Source organism: Magnolia sinica, chromosome 2 (assembly GCF_029962835.1).
Source record: "Magnolia sinica isolate HGM2019 chromosome 2, MsV1, whole genome shotgun sequence".
Taxonomy (NCBI): Eukaryota; Viridiplantae; Streptophyta; class Magnoliopsida; order Magnoliales; family Magnoliaceae; genus Magnolia; species Magnolia sinica.
Genome location: NC_080574.1, coordinates 131,123,942 through 131,142,198, shown reverse-complemented (window position 1 = coordinate 131,142,198; position 18,257 = coordinate 131,123,942). Strand labels below are relative to the sequence as shown.

At 39.0% G+C, this 18,257-nt stretch overlaps 1 long non-coding RNA gene across 1 annotated transcript; it reads left to right on the top strand.

The window, feature by feature from the left end:
* Positions 1–17,009: 17,009 nt before the first annotated feature.
* LOC131230600 (uncharacterized) lies at positions 17,010–17,634 on the top strand. Its single transcript, XR_009164043.1, has 3 exons — positions 17,010–17,077; positions 17,160–17,442; positions 17,528–17,634. It is a non-coding gene; the product is annotated as an uncharacterized LOC131230600 (long non-coding RNA).
* Positions 17,635–18,257: the final 623 nt, after the last annotated feature.

Below are 18,257 nucleotides of genomic sequence, written 5' to 3'. Positions count from 1 at the left end.
TGTGGAAACCAGCTAAGGTTGGATTTCCAAATTTCATTTGGGGTCCATATATGCCATCCAGCCCACTCGCCTGACGTACCACACCAGGATAAATGGAGTTTCTGGGAATCAGGAGATTCCAACACTCATGTGGGCCACACCACGTGAATCAGAAGTTTTAGAAATACTTTACACCATTCCCTATGATGTGGCCCCCATAACTCTTCGATTTGACTGAATTTCAGGATAGATGGTGAAATGTAAGGGTGGACCTCATGATCGGATAGACCTGATGCACTTTTATTCTAAGCAACGGTCAGTAAGCACAGGTAAAGCTTTTGTGCTTGCCTACTTTAGTCAGGCCAGTGCAGTCGATAATGAACGGTGTCTATTGAGGCACGCAGTGGACTGGCTCACTCACTTAACCATTCATTGGTGGGCCACACCCTAATGATAGATCATGCATGGTCTCTCGACTCGGAAACTGGGGCCGAGTCAGAGCTCGGGTAGACGAGTTACACCCCACTTGGAAGAACCATTAGATCATCCACGCGTCATAAAGTGACAGTATCAATGGCAATTAGGTAGAATAAGGACTTGAATGTGGTGTGTTACACAATGAGGCCATCGAATAACCTTGATGGAATCTCCAAGTGGGGCACACCCAATGGAAGGTTGGATCATGTTAGCCCAACGCTAAAGTTTCTGATTGGCAATCCTGACCGTTGAGGTAGTTGATAATGACGTAGTTTTCCAAAAACAAGACGTTTTGGAAAAGACACTACTTACCAGTTCAGTGCATTAGCTTTATCTTGTCGGTGGAAAGAACCCAAGTCTTATCAGTCCTGAAGGTGTCGGGCTATAAGGAGTAGGTGGAATGAGATTTCAAGGGGGTGTTTGGCGCGTGTTATTGGAAAGGATTCGCTGGGATGTGATTAAAAAAAAAAATTGTAATTAGTACCTATGTCAAGGATTGTCTCCTTTTACCCGGGATAAGATTAATTTCATGTTATATTTGTAACACCGTGTTATATTGAATGGATATACTCACCATCATTGGAAACTATTGAAAATAACACAAGTTTTGATTGGTTTTGTAACCTCATTTTATGACATGGGCCTAAAAATGATGCATATGTAAAACTTATGTGGCTCCAAAAAAGTTTTCAACGGTAGCTATTCAATCCCCGCTGCTTTCTATGGTAGGGTCCACTTGAGCTTTAGATCTACCTGATTTATTGGCCCATGATCTAAAATTATCTCGAAAAATGGGTGGACGGTGTAGATGTAGCCCACACATCATGGTGGGACCTACGCCACATGCTAACATTGAGTGGAATTTGCACGGGACCCAATGCAATTCCATCTAATTTAATTCCAAGCTTTTCCATTCTTCCCAAACATTGAGTGAAATTGGCACGGGACTAAATGCAATTCCATCCCACCTAATCCCATTTAATACCATGCGCCAAACGCCCCCCAAGGCCCGTTTGGTCGGGTGGATTGGAAGGGATTGAATGGTATTAGGGTGGATGGCATGGATTTCAAGGTAATGATGGTATTGTCAGTGGATTGTCTTAAGATCCATGGGATTGCTACATCCCGGGATTGCTATATCGGGTCTGTTTGGCACGCCCGGCCAATCTCGGGATTAAACCTTCCCATCCCTTCCAATCCCTCGAACCAAACACGTCCTAGGCAAATTTGAACGGATTAGGTGGATTGGATGAGATTTAAAGGTAATGATGGTGTTGTCAGTGGATTGTCTTAAGATCCATGGGATTGCTATATCCCGAGATCAGATCACCCAGTTTGTTTGGCACGCCCGGCCAATCCCAGGATTTAACTTCCAATCCCTTCCAATACCATCCAATCCCTTCCAATCCTCCTGGCCAAACGGGCCCCTAAGGGTTTCCTTTTACTGCACATGTGCCATTATTGCATATGTCTAACAACGTAGAGCTCCCCATGAACATAGTTAGCTCCGTAAAATACAAGTAAACAAATGTACGATGGAAGATGAACCTTATCATCGAGACTCGGTTACTTTATATATGAATCGAGAATCGAAAAATCACTCCAACTTTTAGTGTCGTTTACTTTCTACTTTAGCCTCAGTTGTCACTTTAGCCCTCGACCTAACCTCACGTACCGACCTCATATACCGAATCGACTTCAGGTACTGATCTCGACCTCGGATACTGACCTCAACCTTGGAATAGAAAGAAGAATCCTCTTCGTATACAGTTGAGATTACCTTCCAGAATCTCTGTTGAAAATCATGCCGATCGAGGTAAAGTCGGATATATTCTTGAAATTAGAGTCGAACTCCAATACAGCCCCTTCACCAAATCAACTCAGATATGCAAACAACATAGAAAGCCTATAAATACATGTCCTACCATGGGTAAAGGGTATAAATAACTATCTTGATTCTCCCACTCCTATGGTGAGTCCATATGCCCCCCGTGTCTTCTTTTGTTCTCCATTAAATTGTAGGTACTTAACAGCTCCTAGGAAGTAAGGAAAGACTTTTCTTGTTCTCCATTAAATTGCAGGTGGAAGGCGGGATGACAAGAATAACTAGATTACAGCATCAACAGTTTGGCGCTATCTATGCGAATAATAGTAAAGCCATATTAAAAGTTCCATTTATATTAAGAGAATCGTCATCCTTTCATCTGCTTCGTGATGGTTAAAGGAAAGAAAAAAGGCTTTGACTGCCATTACTAAGCCAATACCCATACCAGAAGACTAGCCTGAGACCTACTAAATGTCGCAGCCAGATCTTTAGCCTGACCTCCCTTCATCGGTGGTTGTACAGAGATCTCAGAATCACAGAGGGTGGATCGTCTCTCTAAAAAATAAAGTCGAGACCCTGCCCGAAAATGTCGATCGAATCATGCACATACTAGAACGACAACACCCCCTCCCCGACCAGGGCGCAACATCAGGAGCAGCTTCCACCTAGCCTCAACCTTTACAACCGCCTCACGACTTGTATGTAGTGAAGGATCGACCGGCACAAAGTAAGTGCATCCTCACACAAACCGTGAAAGCAAATGAGCTCTCCGAGTTTGATCTGCGCCACACCTTGGAGAAGAAGACTCCTGAGGCCACAGTAGAAAGAGAAGTCCCATGGGAAACAGGGCTTAGGGAGATTCAAGACCAACTCGGAGACATCCAGCAGGCATACCAAGAGAAGGCCCATGCCTTTATTGATGCACTATTAGAGGAAGCCAAGCCCCCATTTACTAACGACATCATGAAGTCTCAACTCCCGTTAAGGTTCTGGATGCCCCAGATCACCCCCTTACTCTGGATTCGAAGACCCATCCGAGCATTTAAAGCCTTTCAGAGCCTAAATGGAGCTTTACGAGGCTTCGAGCTCAATGATGTGTTGGGCATTCTCCCTGACTTTGTCAAGAGCTACGTGAAAATGGTACAGACACTTGACGCTAAAATCCATTAATCCCTTCACTCAACTAAGCAAAGTTTTCATCACTTAGTTCATCAATGGGAAAGATATGAGAAATCCATCAACCCACCTCCTTACAATCACTTAGAGGGAGGACGAGCTGCTAAGAGACTACATCATCCATTTCAACGCTAAAGCTATCCAGGTCGATGGTTACTCCGACTAGATAGCTCTAGCCGCCATGGTAACCGGCCTTAAACAAGGAAAGTTTCTCTTCTTTATTAGTAAGAATCCCCCCGACTACCCTCGCCGACCTACTTAACCAAGCTAAAAAATATTTCAATGCCGAGGAACTCTTTAGTTCATGAAAAGCTACTAGATGAGGAAACAACTTGGTTAAGTATAGGAAGTGAAATGAATAAGGGGACCCTCTGTGGCTAACAGAGCTGGGCAGAATTTGACCCGATTCGGCGAATCTAACCCGATCCGGTGGATCTGACCCGATCCGAACTGAACCGAACCAAAGACCTGGATCAGTGCAGATAAAGTAGGACCACTCAGATCCAATCGTACATCGGATCGAGTTCGAATCGTGGTCAATTTGAACCGATCCAATTCAAAATCTAAACGATCCCTAACCCCTCTTTCTCTACCCGAAGGAGGTGTCGCACGCATCCATCTCTCCTCCTTTCTCTCCCTCTTTCTCTTATGATTTCCTTCCTTCTCTCCTCCTTTCTCTCCTTCTTTCTCTCCTGATTTCCCACATCTCCTTCTTTCTCTCCTCCTTTCTCTCCCTCTCTCTCCCTAGACTCAGCTCGATCCGACTTGATTCAATTTCCCAGACCGAGTCGGACTGGTTTGGGTCAGGCTAGCAAGGATTCAGATCGAATCGAGTCAGCCTTGCTGGACTCGATCCCGGATCGGATCGAGTTCGGGTCAGGTTCTTAAAAAATCGAATCGAGTTGAGTTGGACCCAATCCGGTCTGACTTGACTTGATGCCCACCTCTAGCTGCTAACACTAAAAGAAATGAGGACGACCAAAACCGGGACCAACATACCAATCATTGTCTGGAAAGTCGCTTCCACTCCCTTGAACACCAAGTTAGAACAAGTACTTAGGGAAGTTCGGATGAGCAAGGAAACCTGATGACTGAGTTGAACTAGTTAAATAAGACTCATCGACCAACTCCGACCTCGACATCAGGTACTAAGAGACGTATTAACTAAAAGACATGGATGCATTACGAGGGACGCATCGACTAGAAGACATTAAGGGTATGCTCTTACCTCACCCATGGAACGCCGAGCACTTGAATATCTACTAATTATGAGAAAATTCGATAAGTTAAACAACTATACTCAATTAGTCACCTCAATAAAGGCTACTTGTATTTAACTATGAGGCACCTCTCCCATTTGAGGGAAAATATCATTTCATTTGTTTCTATTATCTTATCTACCGTCTTTATCTACAAGCTCGACCATAAGGAAACCTCCCGGAGTTAAGGGGAAAAGTATTTCTTTATTTCTACTATCTGGTCTGCTAGACTTGTGTGCTTGACTACAGGGAACCCCCCTCTGTTGAAGGGAAAAGGTCCCTCATCCTATCTACTATGTGCTTAACTATTAGTGACCTCCCTCAGTTAAAGGAAAGAATGTGTTCTTTCTCGTTCGTAAAATCTACACGCTCGACTATCGACTACAAATCTACATGCTCGTCTATCGACTAAAACCCTACATGCTCGACTATCGTATCTACTAAGTCATCACACATGACCACCCACACATAGAGGCGAAACGACACTCATCACACTGTACATGACTCCTCGTACAAAGGTACTGTTGTAATATCCTCCTTGATCATTGCATTAGTTATTAGGCAACAAAATCAAGAAACATACATGGAACGAGGTAACATTCACTAGTTAAAGAATTAAGACTTATCGTTCATACATTAGTTTAAAAGTTACATTCCGAGCGCATAAAGTATAGAGCTCGGAAGTAGGGGGCCACTGTTATGAGTAAAATGGAGCTAAACAAATGTATGAGATGGATGAGCTGAGCAGCGAGACTCAGTGACTTTATATATTGCTTGAGGGCCAAAAAATCACTCCAACATTTGGTGTCGACTACTTTCTACATTGGTGTTAGTTGTCACTTTAGCCCCTGACCCGACCTCAGGTACCAACCTCGGATACTGACCTGACCTCAAGTACCGACCTCGACTTCGGATTCCAACATCGACCTTGGAATAGAAAGAAGAATCCTCTTCGTATAAGGGTGGGACTACCTCTCGATATCTCCGTCGAAAATCACGCCGATCAAGATAAAGTTGGATATATTCTTAAAATTAGAGTCTGACTCCAAAACAGCCCCTCAAACAAATCAACTCAGATACGCAGACCACCTAGAAAGCCTATAAATACGTCCACTATCATGGGTAAAAGGTACAGACAACTATCCCAATTATACTACACCTACTATGAGTCCATACACCTGACTTAGGCATCGAAGGATCTCCGGCCTTAACTGGTGCCCCCTGTGTCTTCTCTTGTTCTTCATTAAATTCTAGGTACTTAGCAACTTGCAAGAGGTGAGGTAAGACTTCTCTTATTCTCAATTAAATTGAAGGTGGAAGAAAAGCTAACAAGGATAACCAGATTTCAACATCAACACTCATAAATAAAGGAAAGACAAGAAAATGAAGATTTCAGTGACATGAATGCCCGTTTAAAAAGTGACGCCCATGGTTCACTAATCCACAACATTAATATGTTATATTTAGTCCAAATGGAGTATGCCTGTGTGCTTAGCTCGCGCATGATACACCTGATTCATCGATAGATAGATAACACTCTAACTATTATAATATAACTAAATAACTTCCTACTGCAACTTGAGTTCTCCTATCAAACCTTTCAACCACAATGCATCATTTGACGCCTCTATCACAAGCATATATTTTATTTCAGTTATAGACAATGCTATCGTAGACTGTAGTGCAGATCTCCAACATATTGGTCCAACTGATCATGTGAAAACATATCCCATAGTGGACCTTATGTTATCTAGATTTCCCACATAATCCGAATCTACGTAGGTAATAACTCCACATAAAGCTTCGTGTCTCGTGAACATGATTCTAGTATCGAATGTGCCCCTGAGACACCTGAGAATTCACTTAACAACATTCCAATGTTCCTTCCATGGATTCACCATAAACTTGCTAACTACATTGACTGCATGTGAGATATCTAGCCGCGTGCAAACCATTGCCACTACAAGAAATAGGATCTTTACTGAAGAATTTATTTTCGTCGGTAAAAATTTACTTTTACCAATGAAATTTTAATTTCGTAGGTAAAAGCCATTTTTACCGATGAAAATGTTCGTCGGTAATGGATGTTTTGAATTTTTGAAAAAATTACTTTTATAGATAGAATTTTAATTTCGTAGGTAAAAACCCTTTTTACCAACGAAAATTTTCTTCGGTAATGGCTGTTTTGAATTTTTGAAAAAATTACTTTTACTGATAGAATTTTAATTTCGTAGGTAAAAGCCCTTTTTACCAACGAAAATTTTCTTCGGTAATGGCTATTTTGAATTTTTGAAAAAATTACTTTTACCGGCAAAATTTTAATTTCATAGGTAAAAGCCCTTTTTATCGATGAAAATTTTCATTGGTAATGGTTGTTTTGAATTTTGGAAAAAAAAATTGAAAAAATTACTTTTACTGATGAAATTTTAATTTCGTAGGTAAAAGCCCTTTTTACCGACGAAACTTTTTGTCGGTAATGGCTGTTTTGAATTTTTGAAAAAAAAATCAAAAAAATTACTTTTACCGACAAAATTTTAATTTCGTAGGTAAAAGCCCTTTTTACCGATGAAAAGTTTCATCGGTAATGGCTGTTTTGAATGTTTGGAAAAAAAATTTCAAAAAATTTACTTTTACCGATGAAATTTTAATTTCGTAGGTAAAAGCCCTTTTTACCGACGAAAAGTTTCGTCTTGGAAAAAAAATTTCAAAAAATTTACTTTTATCAACGAAATTTTAATTTCGTAAGTAAAAGCCTTTTTTTTTACCGATGAAAATGTTTGTTGGTAATGGTTGTTTTGATTTTTTGAAAAAAAAAATAAAAAAATTGAAAATTTTACTTTTACCGACAAAAGTTATATTTCATAGGTAAAACTATTTTCCCGATGGACATAAACCATCAGCAAAATTCCGATACAATGTTATTACTGATGAAATCTATTTTCGTTGGTACAAGTGTTTTTTTTCGACAAGCCAAAATCATCGGCAAAAATCTGGTACAATGTTTTTACTGACGAAACTTATCTTCGTCGGTAAAAGTGTTTTTCCCGACGAACTAAACCGCCGGGAAAAGGTCCCGCCATGGACTAAAAATTCCCTTCGTCTAAAAACTAACTTCTCCCGAAGATTAATTTCGTCGCTAAAAATTAATATGAAATTTTTTCCTGACGGTTGAAAACCATCACTAATGGTTTTTACCAATGAACAAAAACCATTGGTAACAATCCTCTATTTCTCTCTATGTGTGTGTGTGTGTGTGTGTGTGTGTGTGTGTGTGTGTGTGTATAAGGAAAAGGTACTATGCGCTCGACCTCACGATAACTCCCGTGAGGTCGAGCTGTGTGGGCCCCATTGTGATGCGTGTCAACCATCAACACCGTGCATTTGATGGGTCCCCTCTAAATTATGGGACATCCCAAAAATCAGCTGTATATGGAACTCAGGTGGGCCATACCATCTAAAATCATGTGAAGACATGCCAAAAACATATAAAGCACTTGGTGGGGCCCACCTGAGTTTTGAATGCTGTTGAAACTTGGTCTGAACCCTCACCCAAGTGGGACACACATAATGGATGGGCTGGATTTGCAAACCACATCTCGGTGGGCCCAAAAAATGATTATGAATGTTTTAATGGTGCACGACCCCTCCCTACTTCTGTATGTGGTGTGGCCCACACAAGTCACAGATTGACTTGATTTTTGAGACCTAGGCCCATGATGGAATGGTGCATCTGACTGATAGGGTAGATGTTTGAAACGCATCACGGTGGGGCCCACACAACTCGACCTCATGGGACGGTCTTGTGAGGTCGAGCGCATAGTACCTTTTCCCATATATATATATATAGTTTTTATATTATATGAGTGGAATTTTTCTATTTAATAAAAAAGTAATATTTAAATGATTTGTAATATCACATGAAAAAGTATATTGAGAAATGTTTGAGAAAAATGTTGAAAACAAAATGATGCTTTTGGAAAAAAATAAATCGGCATTTTGAAATTTTTGAGAAAAAAATTAAAATATGAGAAAAATTTTGAGATTTTGAAAAAAAAAAAATCAGAATTTGTATTTTAAATTTTTTTTTGAAATATTTTATAATAAAACATCATGGCGATCCCCGGGAAGATTTCAATGGTTAATGTTTCCGTTCTCACCACGCGTATGGATAATTTGTGGCCCAACTTAATTTATGTGTTTAATCGATGCCGTTCATCTGTTTTTTCAGCTTGTTTTAGGTAAAAAGAAAAAAAAAATGAAGTATATCCAAGCTTGTAATAGATGACGCAACAGAAAACTGTGGGAATAACAATGTTCACAGTTGAAACCTTACTAGGGCCTGCAGTGATGTTTGTTTTTCATCCAACCTGTTGATAAGGTTAAAAAGATGTCGATGAAGGAAAAACGAAGATATAAGCTTGATTCAAATTCCCACTTTTCTTGTGGTGTGGTCCACTTGAGATTTGGATATGCTTTAGTTTTGGGATCTACCTCTAGAATTAATGAGCTGAAAACACGGATGGATGGCATGAATACGAAATACATTTATCAATATGGGGCCCACAGTCAGGATGACACCATGTTGGATGAGATTGAGGTGACATCTAATCCGCTCGCTTAAAAAGCCTGCATTCGTTGATGATGGATCAATCAATAGTAATTAAATATACAAAAATTTTCGGCATTACTTTCGTATGGATGAACGCGTTACATTTGCTGTTTTGTTCAGGATGGATTCATATGGATAAGATCTAACCCGTCTATAAGGTGGCCCACCATGTATTTATATCAGAAATTAAAAATCAGAGGGATTCAACGTTCCAATTCTCTACACAATGGGAAAAAATGAGATTAGAAATCTGTTAAAATCTTCTTAATTGTGTGTAGGATCACCTTACTATATACACACAATCCAATCTATTCATCCGATCCTAGACAAAAGGAAGATTGAGTTTCCTAAAATCAATTGTATTCAAATGTTCATGTGTGCAAAAATGTGAATTTAGATGTTTTATACGTAATTTCACACTTTTCACTGTGATGTGATCTACATAACTATTATATTTGAATGAAATTTAAGATACATGGTGAAAATATGATTTATTGTCTGATGGACTGAATGGATCATGGGTCGCAGACACTTTGAAAGCCAAGATGGATAAAAAAAAAAGTCCCGACAAAGTGGGTATTGAATGTCCACCATTAAATATAACATTCATAGAAGTTTTGGATTAAGCTAACGTTTGTGTTTTCTCTTTATTCATATTTTTTTGATATTCTGAACATGTTGGATGTCAAATAAACATTACTATGGGCCCAAGGATGGTACATATCAACGATGGAAATCATTACTCCACACTGTTTCGTGTGGCATGATACACTTGAGTTTTGGATTTACCTATAAATTTGGAATCAACCCACACTGTTCATCCATTCTTCGAGATCATTTTAGAGAATTATTGAAAAAATGAATCATATCCAAAGATTAAATGGACCACACCACAAATAAGGGGAACGGATTGGCTACTCCCCCTGACACCATCCAATGGCTGGTGGTTGGTGCATTGTGGGCCCCACCATGATGTATGTGTTTAATCCATGCCGTCCATCTATTTTTAAAGATCATCTTATGGCATGAGACCAAAAATGAGGCATATCGCATTACAGGAAATAGTGTTGAATGAGCGCAACCATTTAAAACATTTTGGGGGCCATAAAAGTTTTGGATTGAGATGATTTTTGTTTTTCCCCTTCATCTAGGCCTGTATGACCTAATAAACAGATTGGATGCCAAATAAATAGTACAGTGGGACTTACGAGTATTTTAATGATGGATATCCAATCACTATTGTTTTCATGTGGTGTGGTCCACCTGATATTTATATACCTCTCATTTTTGGGCCCCACCATGATGTATGTTTTATATCCACACCTTCCATCCATTTGGAGAGATCATTTTAGGGCAATATCCAAAGAACCAGTTAAATCCAAAGCTCTAGTGGACCCCAACACAGAAAACAGTAGGACAATGACACCCACCATTAAAAACTTCTAAAGGCAACAAAAGTTTTATATCAAGATGATATTTGTGTTTTCCCATATTTCATGTATTTTTTAACTTTTGGATAGGTTGGATTTCAAATAAACATTATGATGGGCCTTAAGATAGTTTTAACAGTGGAAATCGCTCTCTTCGTTGTTTTCTGTGGTGGGGTCCACTACAAATTTTTATCTGCCTCATTCTTTAGCTCATGACTTAAAATGATATCTCAAAATGGATGGACGGTGTGAATATAACAAATACATCATAGTGGGCCCCACAAAACTTGGTGATGTCACTGACTGTATGACGTCCAAGAGACGCCCTATGTAAGCACGACTCCTCTCACTCTCGTGCATCCTCTCTCTCTCTCTCTATCTCTCTCGGTCCTCTCTCTCATGCATCCTCTCCCTCCTCACTCAGTCTCTCTCTCTCTCTCTCTCTCTCTCTCTCTCTCTCTCTCTCATCAGAGCTTAGGAACCCAATTTTCGGTGTGGACTCATGATCGGGGCTCCAACTCAAACTACTCTTGTTCTCTTCCTCAAAGCTCGAAAGGTAAAAACCTTAACCCATTTTGAAAGTGGTCCCTAATCCCATTTTCAATTTGGGAATTTTGGTACCCTAATCCCAAATCAAATTTGGTGGTTTTGAAATTGGGGATTTGGGTACCCAACTCCCACTTTGAATTTGGGGATTATGGTACCCTAATCACATTTTGAATTTGGGGGTTTTGAAATTGGGGATTTTGGTACACCCGGCCTAGTGGATATCCAATCACTATTGTTTTCCTATGGTATGGTCCACCTGAGATTGGGAGATCATAATTTTTTCCTCATTTTGATGGAATTTGGTCCATTCCTTTATTTTCATTGTCATTTATCTTTTCTGGCCACCAATTGAATGGCTAGGATTTCCCACCTGTGAGATTTTGGGTACATGCACCATCTGAGTGATGGCCATTATATCAACAGTTTTCGACACTATGCACATGATTGGATATGAATGCTTCTTCTGGTTTGTTCCTCTGCTTCTGTTTTCCTCTACTGGAATGACTGCAGGTGGTAATTTCGTTTTCCTTCAGCTCTTATTTATGGTTTTAAATAGTTGGAAAAACCCTTTATTATCTCTCCTGGTAGTCTGGGTTACCGCACCTGGGCAGCTAATTAGTTAAGATACAGATGGCATGACTTTTTTAATTTCTGGAATGAAAGTAGTTTGGTGATTGTGTATTATTATTAATCAAGATTTCCCAAGTTATGCTTAACAGGGAAGTAATGGACGGGATATTTGTGCATGCATGTCAGGCTAAGCAGCTGAACTCACTGTTCCTGTTTAGTTCCCTTTGTTTTAGGAAGTTGTTTCTATTTCTATATTTGTTTGTTCCGCACTTTCCCTCTCTTTCTTCCATTTCTGAGGTTTATTTCAGTTTCTTAGATCCCATTTGGATCTTTATTAAGATGAGCTACTTGTGCCTCAAGTAGTTTATCTTGATTTATACTGATTAAGCTAAAGTGATTAAGTACCTTAATTAAAAAGAAGTCACTTATAATTGATCATAAGCTTTACTTATCTCAAATAAGTAACTTATCTACTGTAACTTATTTGGTGGTATCCAAATGGACCCTTATTGACAACAGGTGATAGTATTCTGCATCAGATAAATAATAAAATACTAAGGGCCACTAGACAAAAGAAATCTAATCCTAGGAATTGAGTTTAGTTCAACCAAACAACAAATCTGTGATCTCAAACTTCCAGGAAGTAATTGTTTCACAATCACAACCAATTCCACAAACAATGGATTCTACTACCGAATGGGTCATTTAGAATTGACATCTTTCTTTTGAATTTTAATGTACTTTTATTGTTTGATTATGTTTTCTGATTACATGGACAAAAGGTCCTACACAAAGGGAAAATGACACTTTCATTTCATATTTTGTGTTTTTCAGATTTAAGTATCTTTAGAATCGACACCTTACTATTGTATTTTTATGTATTTTGGTTATTTGGTGATCGCATTGTACTAAAGGTTTAACAAAGAGATCATTAAACCCTTCTTTATATATGTTTTTAGTTTCTGGATCTTTTTAGATTTGCTTCTTTCTTTAGTATTCTCTTGTATTCTGATTGTGCAATGCTCGGAATCTGTGACTGCGTTGTTGGAAAGTCTTACATAGAGAGCATAAAGGCCTCTACTTTTGCTCTATTAATGTTTTTGGCTTTTTGGTGGTTTTAGAATTTCGGATTATTGGACATGGGCCTTAATGGTTTGATCACTAAAACAACCAACTATATAAAGGGTTTGGATTAGTTTAAACTATAGTGATAAAATGCGTATATTGTTCCATTGCCTTCTGTTGCCTAAAATTGTCCTTACAAACCTTAATGAGCTTGTATATTACATTTTTTTTTGTAATTAGTTAGTTTATGGTTTTGACTTGTAATTGTGATTTGTAAGTTAGATAATTAGTTACTCGTTTGAGGATTTCTATGGGGCCATACATAGATATGGTGGGTTTTTGGTGGCATAGAAATCGCTTAAATTGTCCCATTTTTGACAATTCAAAGTTAGATGGATAGTATGCTTTCATATAATTTATTTAAATGTTCATGCTTGATCCGCAGTCTATCTCCTCGTTTCTCTTTGAATATGTTTCTTCCATTCTGTATCTAATACCAAATATCTTTACATTGCTTTAGATATTTGGCATCGGAATGTAACGTAAGATCAACTTATTGGAGAGGCATGGGGAGATGCTAACGGATTTTCGATGTGAACGTTTAAATGAGAATATGAAAGTACTACAATCTATCCAACCTTATATGGGTAACTAATTTAAGATTTAATTGTATTAACTTAGAATTGATAGAGCAGACCCGGATGTGCGTCGGAGCTATCCGAATGTTAAGTGGGGGTTCCTGGAAGGTGGGAACCACTGTTATGACAATGATGAAACTGTCCATTTCTTATGGACAATATTGGAGTGGCCTGGCTATTCGGACAGGCATGTGTTTATGTATTAGCTCAAAATTGGTGGAGCAGACCCAGATGTGCGTCGGAGCTATCCAGATGTTTAGTGGGGGTCCTTTAAAGGTGGAAAATGCTGTTATGACCATGATAAAGCTATCCATTTCTTATAGACAACATTGGAGTGACCTGGCCATTTAGACAAGCCCGTGTTTATGTATTAGCTCAGAATTGATGGAGCAGACCCGGATATGCGTCGGAGCTATCCTGATGTTGAGTGGGGGTCCCTAGAAGGTGGGAACCGCTGTTATGACCATGATGAAGCTGTTCATTTCCTACGGACAATATTGGAGTGGCCTGGCCATTTGGACAGGCCCGTGTTGATGTATTATCTCGAAATTGATGGAGCAGACCCTAGTATAACCCTAAACCTAAACCTACACCTAAAACTAAAACCTAAAACTAAACATCATGATGGGGACAGTGCCCCCGACCATTGATTCCTTCTTGGGACCCGCCATGATGGTTATTTGAGATCCAACTTGTTGGTAAGTTCACACAGACCTAGACCGGAAGAAGGGAAAACACAAATATCAGCTTGATCGAAAACTTTTGTGGCCCCAATTAGTTTCAAGGTCCACTTGAGCTTTGGATCTACCTCATTCTTTAGCTCATGCCCTAAAATGATCTCTCCAAATGGAATGGCATGATGATCTAGGGATATGTTTATCCAGGTTAGATGCATCTTATGAATGGATTTGATGGCATATAAAAAACTTCGATATAACCTATAACCTAAAACCTTAACCTAAACCTAAACCTAAACCTTATCCTTAACCTATAACCTAAACCTAAACCTATAACATTAACCTTAACCTAAACCTTAACCTATAACCTATAACTTATAACCTAAACCTAAAACCTAAACCTACACCTAATCCTAATCTTAACTCCCTAACCTAAACCTAAACCTAAACTTGAAAACCCAAACCTAAACCCGATTCCGAACTTGAACCTGAATCTGAATCCCTAAACCTAAACTTATAACTTAAACCTAAACCTATAACCTAAACTCAATTCACTTAACTTAAACCTACACCTAAAGGGGATTTGGTTCCACACTGAAGAACGTGAGAAGTATATGACCACATAAAATAGTGGGGTGGTTGTGAAGGGAATACATGAGGAGGTAGAAATTGACTTTTATGGCATTTTAACGAATATTATTGAGCTGAGTTATTATATGAGAAATCAGGTGTACTTATTTAAATGTGATTGGTGGGACATTGGAAATAAAAAGCTGGGAATACAGACTAACAACTACTTTACGAGCGTAAATTTATCTCAGAAGTAGTTTAAAGATAACCCATTTGTCCTCGCCAGCCAAGCCGAATAAGTATTTTACCTCGCTGACACCAAGTTAGGCGGCTCTTGGCATGTGGTGCAAAAATAAAGCCCAGGAATGTATTTGACGTTCCCGTACCAGAAGTTGAAGATAGTGAGGACGGGGAAAATGAAACGTCTAGGGTTGAACAAGCATATCAAGAGACATGCCATCTGGGGATAGAGGGATTGATCCAAATGTTGATATTGATGTGGTGCAATTGGATAGAGATGATGTGCCACCTAATCATGTTGATGCCTTAATAATACATGACATTGTTAGAGATGATAGCGGTTTCATTAATGACGACGTTGCAGATGATGAAGAGAAAATACTGATCAGCGATAGTGATGGTGAAGAAGAAATAATCTTAAGCGATAGTGATACAGACGACGATTATTAAATGTACACATGATTTACATGTCATTTTTCAATTCGAATAATTTATGTATTCCATATATATGTGAAAATTACAAGTTATGATTTATTCCTTTAATTGACTTATTTATAATCCACATTTGCAGTTAAGTCAATTTCTAATCATGTCCTCCTAAAACCGGAGCGTAACGGAAGCACGTAACATACTTCATCAGCTGTTATAGATGGACTTTCCGGTCCTATCTTCTTCTTCTAGTGCCAAAGAGATACCCGGTCTGGTCGATGAGTGTATAACAGAATATATCGACGATAACTCATATGTAAGATTATACAATCTCAAGAAAATTTCGGAGCTGATGAAGGAATATAATCGCGGAAAACTTCATATAGAAGATACAGTTTTGTCACTTGCATGTCTGAATGGAGTCCCAAGAGACCAGATTTCTCTTTTTGTGACTGACATGTTGGCTGTAACAATGTCGAGTGCTTCACACAGGTTGACATATACTTCTGAAGCGTACGATAACTTACGCAGGGAGTACTTCGGATAGTATACCTCAAAGTTGTTTCGTATTACAACGAAATAAGTGTATTTAATATAGAATGACATTATGTAATGAAATTTTCAAAGGTAAAAGATTAAAGTTTACAGTTTTATTATATTCTGCTTGCATTATAATGTAATGGCCTAATCATATTTCAATTATCTCTCTAAGCATAAGCACAAATGCATTCTACCATCAACACTACTTGTATAATATTTTAATATATTCCACTTGTATTGGCATTGTTTAAATTTATAAGTTCATAGCTCGCACATATTCAGTGATGGCACCAGGTGAGAGATCATGTTGTTTGCGCACTGGATCTATCCCTTCTACTCGTGATGCGACGGAGACAACATCGATGTCACATGTTGCATTGCAGGCGCTTGATCCCTCAGCCGCGCATACACCGGGCATTGCATGTAAGTCTAGACATATACTTCTTTTAAGGACTTCTGTTTATGTTTAGACTTACATATTTTTTTGCAACAACATCGTCGACCAGCCAACGAGGACGTGGACCCACGCGTAGGTTACTTTTAGAGCGACTTACGCGTGAAGTTAAGGTGACGGTAGAGTTTCTACAGGACTCCATTAGACCTATTGGGGATAATGTCAGGTTGTTTACGTTAGAGGTCGGTGGCTTATGCTGATCTCTAATCCCCCTACCACCCCCCGTTGGGCAGACGTGACAGATGATGTGCGGTAGCTCATCCGTCAGCGCCTTCAGGTAAATTTTAGTAAATTAAAATTTATTTTGTAAAAGTTCATTTATGGTTAAGTTATTTTCTTAATAAGTTTATTTCCTTAATCTATTATTTACGAAACTGCAAGATAAATTTGACTTGGATTTGAGTGTTCCGTACATTTCACATGTCGTCGATGACATGGTCAAAGAACGTTTCAAGGAGTACCACGGTGACTTACGCCAGTGGTACAAGCGATGCATGAGCCATGAGGAGTGTGTACTGTCCGCACTGCCGCACATGACCCATGACGACTAGCGGATACTCTGTGAGAGATTTTTGTTTGAGTCTTTTCAGGTAATATTTATATATTTATGATATCTTAAGGTAATAATTAAATTCACAATTAATAACAATGCATTATGAATAATGTGTTTAGAAGAGAAACAAAATAAATTCTGACAACAGGAGAAAGTTAGAAGTGAATCACGTAGCTGGTTTAAAGTCATTTGTACAACTTCGTCACGACATGGTAAGAAATTACTGGTGATTATTAAGTTGATATATTCCTTCCATGCATTTATATTAACTCTATTGTCCTTTTAATTGCACCGCGAGATTCCGTCACTGGCCAGGAGCCCGGACCAGTAGACCTCTATAGAGGGACTCACTGTTGGCAGGCGATGGGATCTTGGGTACATCATAGAGCCAGCGAGAATTGGGTAAAAATCTTTACATTATAAAATTTAATTGCATTGAATTATAATAATGTCATTTGTTATGAAAATTTATATATTTTCATTACAGGCGGCGATGAACACCTTACGCAGTCAGCCCACTCCCAATGGTACTCAGCGGAGTGAGTCAGAGATCTTGAGTGAGGTGTTTGGCACCCGTTCTGGATATGTGCGTGGCCATAGTGCCAAACTCATGACACACGCTAGAGCTGCCTCCAGTCGACCATCGTTGTTGGCGAGAGCGTCGTACGCCAAGCTGATATTGCAGAGAGAGAGGTTGAGCAGCTATGGGTCATCGTTCATGACATCAGAGAGCAGCTGGAGAGGTAGAGGGAAGAGCAAGAGAGGAGGATCAAGGAGATGCAGGTGGAGCATGAGCGACGAATGACGGAGATGTTTCATGCTCTCGCTGCATGCTTACCCATCGATGCCCCACCACCTCCGCCTTCATCTTTGTGATTTTTTGTATTTTATTTATGATGTTAAACTTATATGTATTTATATGTGGATGAATGTGATGTGGATAAGATTGTTTGTGTTTGGATGGATGTAGTTTATGTTTGGATGGATGTACGTAGTTTGTGTTTAGATGGATGTGAATGTGAATATGATGAAATATATTATAATAGGTGTATATCAGGAAGAATATGATGAAATATATTGTAACGGGTGTATATCAGGAATTTTTTGCCCAAATATTGAAAAAAAAGAGACTTTTATCTACGAAATATTTCGTAGGTAAAAGTTTCATCCACATTGTTTACCTACGACACATTTCGTAGGTAAAAGTTCCATCCCCG